A 9,065-nucleotide genomic window follows, 5' to 3' on the forward strand; every position below is an offset into this window, starting at 1 on the left:
CATCGTGCTCTAAAAATATTAGGGAAAAACAGAGAATTTTTAGAAGTGGCGTAGGAATTTCAGGAAGTTTTTTGTTTCTTCGAACAATGAGAAAACTAATCATGCAAATTACTCGGATTTACTTCGTCGCTTCCGCATTTTTAAAGAAAACGTGTTAAATTTATTTATTTTTCTGCAAAGAGATAGCAAAAACTCAAAAACACTTGCTTTCCTTCCTCTCAAGATTAATATTTTTATCGTCATTGAGCACAATCACGTGACGCCAGGAACGATAGTTCTAGCGGCGCTACATGAAATTTAAAAACATGAAAATTTTTTAAAAAAATTGAATTAAAATCAAGCATAAATCTTTCTGACTCGATGATGTGCCCTAACTATTGGGGCTGGTTTTACACCTGTCGTAAGTGACGAAACTTCTGTTGCTGCCCTTCTGCGCATGCGCAATACTTCTGCCTTCATTATTGCATCACTATAAGTTTCAAAAGTTAAAGTTGTGTATGAAAAAAAAATAGGGGAGAGAGGGAAGTAAAAAGGAACTTTTATTCATTATTACTATCTTTTTTAAGTAAAGAGTGATTAGATAAAGTTGCTTTGTTAAACTACAATAATTTTCAAATTAAAATCACTTCTTTCTATACATCAACTATGGTTTGGCGCTGTATGGCCTATTAAGGCTCTTGCGCCAAAAATCCCAATAGAACGAACCAATCAAACTAAAATTTAGCACTTATATTTTCAATAACATCGATGTTACTGTCGCCAACTTTTTTTTCCCCCAAGGAAGAAAGGGGAGGGGGCGATACGTGTTTGTCAACTTCCAGAGGAGGTCGATGGGCTCAGAGAGGTTGAGAACCATCCACAAATCGTCGCTTGGAAAAAATAGTGAAACAACTCAAAATATACCGAAAATGAGGTTTTTAATTGATAACACTTCAAAAAGTTTGATCTTTTATGGGTCATTCTCCAGAAAGCGTAACTTTTGAACGCAAAGGTTTTTCAATTTCGAAACTGTTCGTTTTCTTTTTTTTCATTCTTACATGAAAGTGTTACCTACTAGAAGTAACCATAAACAATGGCAAAGCTAAGTTCCAATTATTTTACTCATAAATAAAAAAATAAAATAAATGCCTTGTTAATGGAAATAAATAAAAAAAAAACTTTTAATGCTTAAAAATCAATGCCTATTTAATATCAAAGTAATAATTTTATTAATTATGAAAAAAAGAGCTATTTTAATGATTAGTGGGAATCTAATATTAAGCTCTCTTAATTAAAGTACGGTTTAATTTTTAGTTATCCTTTTAGTTCAAACGTGCGTTAAAATAGTATTTAATAAATTTGCGAATATACTGGCAATTTATAATTTTGGTAGAATGTTTAATATTGATGTATTTCCCCTCCATCATTTATTTTCACCTCAAAAATAACGACAATGATAAGATCTGTCACGGAGGTTTTGTGAGGAATTTTCCACTAATATAGGCCTAATGTATACATTTTTCGGGGAAAAATTGCTTTTTCTTCGTTGCTACAAACTGCACATGTTAAACATATGAAAACATTTTCACTTGCTTTTTTTACATTAATTTACATTTCTGAAATTCAAGTCCACGGAGGTGAGAGTTCACAATAACCACACTAAAGTTTTTCAAACAAAATCTATCCTCTTGTCTTTTGACAAACATCTCACAACTTCTTTATGGCTGAAAATAAACAAGGGGGCTCCCATGTATCATGGAAAATAAAATGAGATGTCATTACTGCCACGTGTTAATGACAAATGGCGTTTTGTGTTAAGGTAACGGAGGTGAGAACTTATTGTGTGACATGATAACTTATCCTACTAAAACAAAATAAGACACAATATTAAACACTTAAATGTACTTATCTTAAACAATTAGTATTTGAGACACTTGTGAAAGGAATCTTTATCTTTACTAATAATAAAGCTGAAAGTCCCTCTGTCTGTCCGGATCTCTGTCTGTCAGGATCTCTGTGACGCGCATAGCGCCTAGACCGTTCGGCCGATTTTCATGAAATTTGGCCAAAGTTAGTTTGTAGCATAGGGGTGTGCACCTCGAAGCGATTTTTCGAAAATTCGATGTGGTTCTTTTTCTATTCCAATTTTAAGAAAAAAAGTATCATAAAATGGACGAGTAAATTACGAAATTATCATTATGTGGAACCGTAACATGGGCATAAGCCAATTGGCGAGATAATTCACCATACATTATTTGTAAATATACAGGCGAACCAAAAGACCTTTTAATTTTCTATTACGAGCAAAGCCGTGCGAGTACCACTAGTAATAAATAATTAAGCATATACTTTTAATTAAGCAAGTTATAAGCAACAAAAACAGTCACACCGGGTTTGACATGCCACGGAGGTGAGAATTCAAATGTTGTGAACCAAAAACATACTAAAATAAAAATTATCACTAAAAAATTATTGGCAGGTTTTTATAGATATATTTTTAATGAAATTAAAAATCACTGTTAAATGAATTGTTCCTTAAAAGTTTTACAGTAAAAGAAGACGTGTGACAGAAAAGTTAACACTTTTTGAAGAGACACAAGTCGTAGTTAGCAAAGTTACCGGTAGCTGGTAACTGATTAAAACCTAATATGATTAAAATTTCTAGGAAGCCTAAAAGGCTAGCACAAAAACTTTATGAAACAAAAAAAGAAAAAATAATAATAATAATAATAGTAATAGCCATTTTTAAAGGGCAATACAATAATTAGGAATTGTTATGAATGAAACACTAAATTACAAATCGCAACAATTTAAAAAATGCTCTTTTCTGAGAAAGTTGTTTTTTTGAGTTGTGTTATTTTTCTTTTCAAGCTGCGAAATGTAGATCCATCATGTGATCCGAAGTGATTAAATATGAGTTTCTTCATTCTGTATTAATTGATAAAAACATGTAGAAAACAACTTGATCTCTTCTAAGCATACTCTAGATTTTGCTTTGTTCTTCCTCGTATTTGTGTTATAAAGGAAGTCCCATTTTCTTCAAAAGCAATACTATACATACAAGGTTTACACTAAGCCTAAATGATTTAAAAACCTTTTTGCCGCACGTACTACAAACCTAAGAAAACCTTTCAAGCATTTACTATCCGTTTAAAATTGCCTGCTTTGTTGTTGTTTCTTTTGGGGGGGGGGAGAATCATCATGGAATGAGAACTTGAGCATTATCGTTCGTATTAACAAGTTTGCATAATCCCCTCTGTATATCATTCCTCCTCCATACAACACAAAACAGGGAATTAAATGGCAGTTAATTACTTCCGCGTAACACACGAAATTGCAAATACCACTACACGAAAACACATCTGCTCGTCAGCGTCAAAATAAACTTCGCTCACAGATGCTTCTTTTTGATGTTTACCAAACATTTCCCCCCAATAACCCACATTTCTTCCCATCTTCCACGACAGTAGCAGGAAAAATTTAACAATCCAGTTCCAGCCGGTAATCAGCATCGAGGTCCCCATTTGCCCTCGTGTAACCTACGTATCTTTGGCAGCTCGTGATCAGACACAACAAACTTCATTAGCATATAAATGCGCAAGTGTAAACTCTGCACGCAACCATGGCAACCTCCGAACAAGGTTAAGGGTAAAGTTAATGTATCAGTTGGGACATTTTTAATAGGCAGTAAAATGCGGTAGTGTTACTTTCTATACAGGAAAGTTTTTGTTTTCTTTTCAAGGAATTTTTGAATTTTTAAAATTTTTTGACGACAATGATATTAAAGGAAACAGAGCCCGATATCAGGAGGCCCTAGGCCAAACGCTTTTCCGGGAACTCCTTTGTAGTCAAACCTTACAATTTTAGTCATTTAGGGGCTCTAGGCCACGGCCTAGTTAGCTTATACAGTAATCAGGCTCTGAAAGGGAATTAACAAAAATAAAAATGTCTTTCCTAGCACAGCGACTTCAAATGCTCTAGTAAATGTGTATTCTTTTCAAAGTTTAAAACCAAATATTTCTGAGGTCGGCGTTTCTCTGCGTGCCCCTTTAACTACAGCACTGCGCAGAGGGATTAGAATTTATACATCAGAGTTTAAGCCGTTTTCCGCTCCCAAAATTTTGCTAAGATTTTCAATCACCAGTTTTTTCTATCCTGCGGGAATGTTTGTAAAATTTATTTATTATTAATTTATTTTTTCCTACCAAAATTCATTTAATTGTTCCAGGCCCCGTCATTTCAAAACTTTCCCTTGGAGGAAATGTATTCAATGCCTTTTTATCGAAAAACAAACAAAAAAAAAAAAAAAAATCACGCCACATATGTGTGAAATACATTGATTTCTCAGAGAAAGAGGCAGGGTCGCAGAGAGCCACGGCGGGCCCCTTGTCAGTTATGTCGCCGGGCCCCTCCCGCCCCCCAAAAAAGAAAAGAAAAAAAAGAGAAGAGAAGGGGAAAAGAAAAAAGGGCGGGGGAGATAAAAGGGGGGAATAGATAAAATTGGAGAAAAAAATCAAAACTGCTTACTAGAAAAAAATTAACTCTATTTTAAGCGCCACAACAGTAAATACAGCAGGAGAAAAATTGCATCACCCGCGCCACAAAGGAGAGGAATATCATCCCGACTGCATTCAACACACAGTCAAGCATCCCGTATCTCAGATGATTTGGGGATGTATTTCTGATCGAGGAGTTTGGTGGGCTTCACTTTGTGCAAAGGCTCAGGTGTATATTGGAATTTTGGAGGTGAAATTGCTTCCTACTATCCGGGATCACTTTACTTCAGTTCCAAACGTCATTTTCCAGGATGATTCTGCTTCGTGAAATAGGGCAAAACTGGTAAGTAACAATTTAAAAACCTTTATCCTGCCATTAGACTTAAATTGACATGGGGTCAAGTTTTTTTTTTTTTTTTTTTCTAAACTCACACGCAGGTTCAGAAATGGAAAAATGAACATGGGGTCAGCAGTTTGCCTTGGCCCGGAAACAGTCCCGATCTACGTAAACAATTATCGGATTCCTGCTGTTAAATGTTTATTTCATAAGTTTTGCAGAATTTCACATATATTCATCGTTAATCGGTCGACCAAAACTTCTCACATAATCCCATTGTCGTGAAAATGCGAGGGTGATGCAATTTTTTTTTACCAGCACTGTATCAAAGTAAATTTTACTTAATCTTTATGTTTTCTCTTATTCGGAGTCTCCCCCTCCAACCCCCCCTTTTTTTTTCTTTCCTTTCTTTCTCTTTTTTTTGCGTCAGTGCGCTCCCCCCCCCCCCCCCACCCCAAGTTCCGGGCCGGAGCCCATAGCATCCGACAAGGCTGACATGGCCTCTCTTCGGGCCTGGGAAGAGATTCAATTTCTCTTTCCTAAACCCCCCTAAATAACGGGTCTGCCTTATTCGGCAGAAGCATATAGTTGTTTTCACGGCAAATTTTCGGTTTTCATATACTCTCTTTTCCGCTATCTCTCTTCAGCATCTGAAGCACGGACACATACGTCAATCACAAAAAAGGGGGATGACAGCTTCCCTCCCCCTTAAGTTTTATTTGACGACCTTCTATGTGTAGTATTAACTTGAACAGATGTTTTATAAGCTTCGAATTCTGAATCGTGCGCAGGTGAAAACGAATTTAGTGATCCATTCATCCAAAACGAGTTTTTTTTCTTCAAACATGGACATTTAAAATTATTAAATGGAGGGCATGGTGTACAAATGGGCATTTATTTTTACACACTGCAACTTTTCGCTCCAAATCCATGCAAAATTAATGTTTCGGGTTCCTTTTCTCTCTGAACTGCCGAACTTATTACTTTTAAATGAATGAGATATTATTTTTTGTGAAATTCATTAGTTATCGTTTTCTCTCTCTCATCACCTCGTTACCATCTTTTCCTACTGATTCACACTAAACTTAAAGAACCCCTAAAATAATAATTTCTCAACACGTTGTTTCTAAGTAACCTCTTTTTTGAAAATTACAATGAGTCTTGTTTCACACGACCCCCCCCCCCCCCCTTAGTTTTATAGTAATCCCTCAAACTAGTTTTACTAATGCTAATAATATCGTCGGCAGTATAGTGACAGAATAATAAACTGATGTTTTTTAAACATTATCGAGAGACTCGCAGCACAAAAAAAAACAAAAACAAAAAAAAAAAAAAAAAATACAAAATCAATTTTTAAAAACTATACTTAGTCTTAACAGTTGAATAATTCTTGAAATGTTTTGTTAAAAACGTGAGGAAAAATTGAATCTCAACACATATTAAAAAAGCCCATAAGCGAAAGGGGGGAGGGTGACGGGGACAATGTAACGCTATGGTAGACTTGTTTTCCTGCTGACGTAACTTATAAACAAAATGAATTTCCAAAAATCAGGATAAAAATAACTCACACAGCTACCCAAAAGCGTTTTAAAAAGTAAGTTAGAAACCTTAAAACAATAATAATAAATAAATAAAACTTTTAAACAAATGAATTGGAAATTTAAGTAGAAATATTGAAGCAGTTAAAAACTTAAAAACATACAACAACCACTCGTTTAAAAGAATCGATGGTGGTGGTGGGGGGGGGGGGGCAGAGCAGTTCAGTAGGCGGTTAGCGGCCCTGTCGATTTTTGCAGGAAGCCCCAAAATTTAGATCCAGGCCTACACAGGCCTCATTCAAATCTCAATAAATGAAGAAAGAGTTAATACTTATCAAAGACAGTTTTACTGTATATAAAACAAATGAGGAAAATAAACGCAGTGGTGCCCTCTCTAAATATCGTAAAGACCCCCCCCCCCAATCAAGAAGTCCCTCAAGGGGGGCTTTCCCCTCAATCCCTTCCTCCTAAAATTTCAATGGTGCAGTCTACACCATGACCCCACCAAGGTGGGCACCCTTGATTAACGGAACGAAAAAGATGCGCAAGATTCCAAGATTACAATGTAAAAGGAATGCATAAATAATATCATAGAGAGCAACTTGATCGCTTCTAAAAATATCTGATTCAAAAACTTGAAATGTCAGTCTAATTTTTTTAAACATTCAATTTTTCTCTTCACTGACATTTCTATGAAAATTTAAAACTTCTGTTTTAGAAAGAGAATTATTTCAATTGTTTTCGATGAATTAATGAACTGCAAAAATAAAAGTTTTGGAGGATCTAGTTACAACAATAGTTGTATGACAGATCAATAGATGGCGCAGTCGGCATTTTACGAGAATGGTAGTAACGCTCCGTTGTCAACAAACAATAAAAACGTGTTCAAAAAGCATGTGATTAAATTACCTGTCCAACAAATAAGAAAAGTAAAAATCATTAAAACATTTTATGACCAAAAGATTGAAAGTTAGTGTTTCCGGTTTAATATGCAATTTAGAAACAACTGGGCCAACCCTTATATCGATCGGTAAAGGTGAATCATCAACGAACGAACATTAAAAGATCGAGAGAAGACCATCGCAAAACTGTTAACACAACAGAATGATCACTAATACTTCTACAAGGATTTTTAAAAAAAAACTGTAAAATGAAGGCAATGTAATGAAAATATCTCAAAATGCAAAAAATGAATTTGCAAGATGGAGAAAAAAATTAGGAAAAGAAATGAAAACAACGAAAATCTCTAAGGCAGATAAAATGTAAAAAAAAATTATCAACATTAAGAAAACATCACTGTAGATATAATTATCATAAATATTGAATGGAGAATTAAAGAAAATAAATAAATAAAGCAATCATTAAGTATTTTCTTACAGAACAACAAACATTATTTATCAACCAAAGAAAAATATACGTTTTTCAAAAATTAAATAAACATTAGAAATACATAATGACGTTTAGAAAATCTCTTTTTTTTTTAAATTGAAAATTAAGTATCGGAATATTCTTAAAGTTCGAAATTGTTTTGGTTATTTGTATTACTTAGAATTAAAATGAATTCGTAAGAATTAAAAAAAATATAAACACTAATTTTAGACTAAGGAATTTTAAACATCAAAACAGTTCCAATAAAAAATATTTCAACAGCAAATTTGTATTGTAACCAATTGAAAATGTTTTCTAAAAACAAAGATTTTCACAAAAAAAGAGAAGAGATCTTTCATCAGATTTAGTTCTTTTTAAACATTAATTTTTCTGAAAACAAACAAACAAACAAAAAAAAAAAAAATGGATCGTCTTCAAATTATATTTGCTTTGCGCATTCCGCAAAGCACAAATATAAAAAGCTCTTTAAAAAAATCGTTCCATATGGATCAATGAAGAGGCAGAACTCATGCAGCATATCATGAAAATAAAAACAAACATTATTTTTATTATAACTTATTATAACTACGTTTTTGAAACCTGGAAGATAAAATAAAATACCTTGGAGAACTTAAAGATCCTCGGATTACCGTGCGCATCCATGATACAAAAATCAATGTCCAACACGAATTCTGAAGAATCGCAGTTATTCCAATCCTCGGAGCGTATATTCCAACGTCAGAACAAATTTTCGGGTCTTCACACTATTTTTATATGGTATTCCAAAAGAATTATGTAAGAGAGCTGCAATGTTTATATTTGTATGGAATACAGCAGGGAGTGTGATTGCGTCCAGCACCGTCCCCGCGTTTTACAACTCTAAATAAAACGTTACAGAGCGCACGATGCGAGACTATGTTATTTATACGAAAGCGCGTTAAAATGGCAGACGTCTGGTCTATCGACCAATGGGAGCGATTCTCTGCTCGGCGCCATTTCGCTGATTTGTCCATTTTACGAGACAGGAATGGCGGCTTGTAGAGGTAGTATTTTTGGCACGTTTTTCATTCTTACCTCTCTTTCACTTTTTTCTCCCTGCAGCAAAATTTTTATATCCACGAGAGGTCAGATTGCTGAATTCACAAGCATGATGCATCAATGAAAATTTTTGGCAAAGAGTGAAATTTTTGTTGAAAAGATTACCTTTGACTTTTCTTTTGAAGGGTTTTTCCGACAGAGTTTGTATACAAAATAAAAATTTAAAACAAACAAAAGAAATTGTTTTTAGTCTGTGTAAATTGAAACAATTTTTCTCCCGGGTTAAATTAATATTTTTTACTTACCTGC

The 9,065-nt window shown here is 34.2% G+C and overlaps 1 pseudogene; it reads right to left on the minus strand.

The window, feature by feature from the left end:
- LOC129222581 (sodium- and chloride-dependent glycine transporter 1-like) overlaps positions 1–8,583 on the minus strand; it is a 48,523-nt pseudogene extending 39,940 nt beyond the window's left edge.
- Positions 8,584–9,065: the final 482 nt, after the last annotated feature.

The sequence above is a fragment of the Uloborus diversus genome, chromosome 5 (assembly GCF_026930045.1).
Source record: "Uloborus diversus isolate 005 chromosome 5, Udiv.v.3.1, whole genome shotgun sequence".
Classification (NCBI taxonomy): domain Eukaryota; kingdom Metazoa; phylum Arthropoda; class Arachnida; order Araneae; family Uloboridae; genus Uloborus; species Uloborus diversus.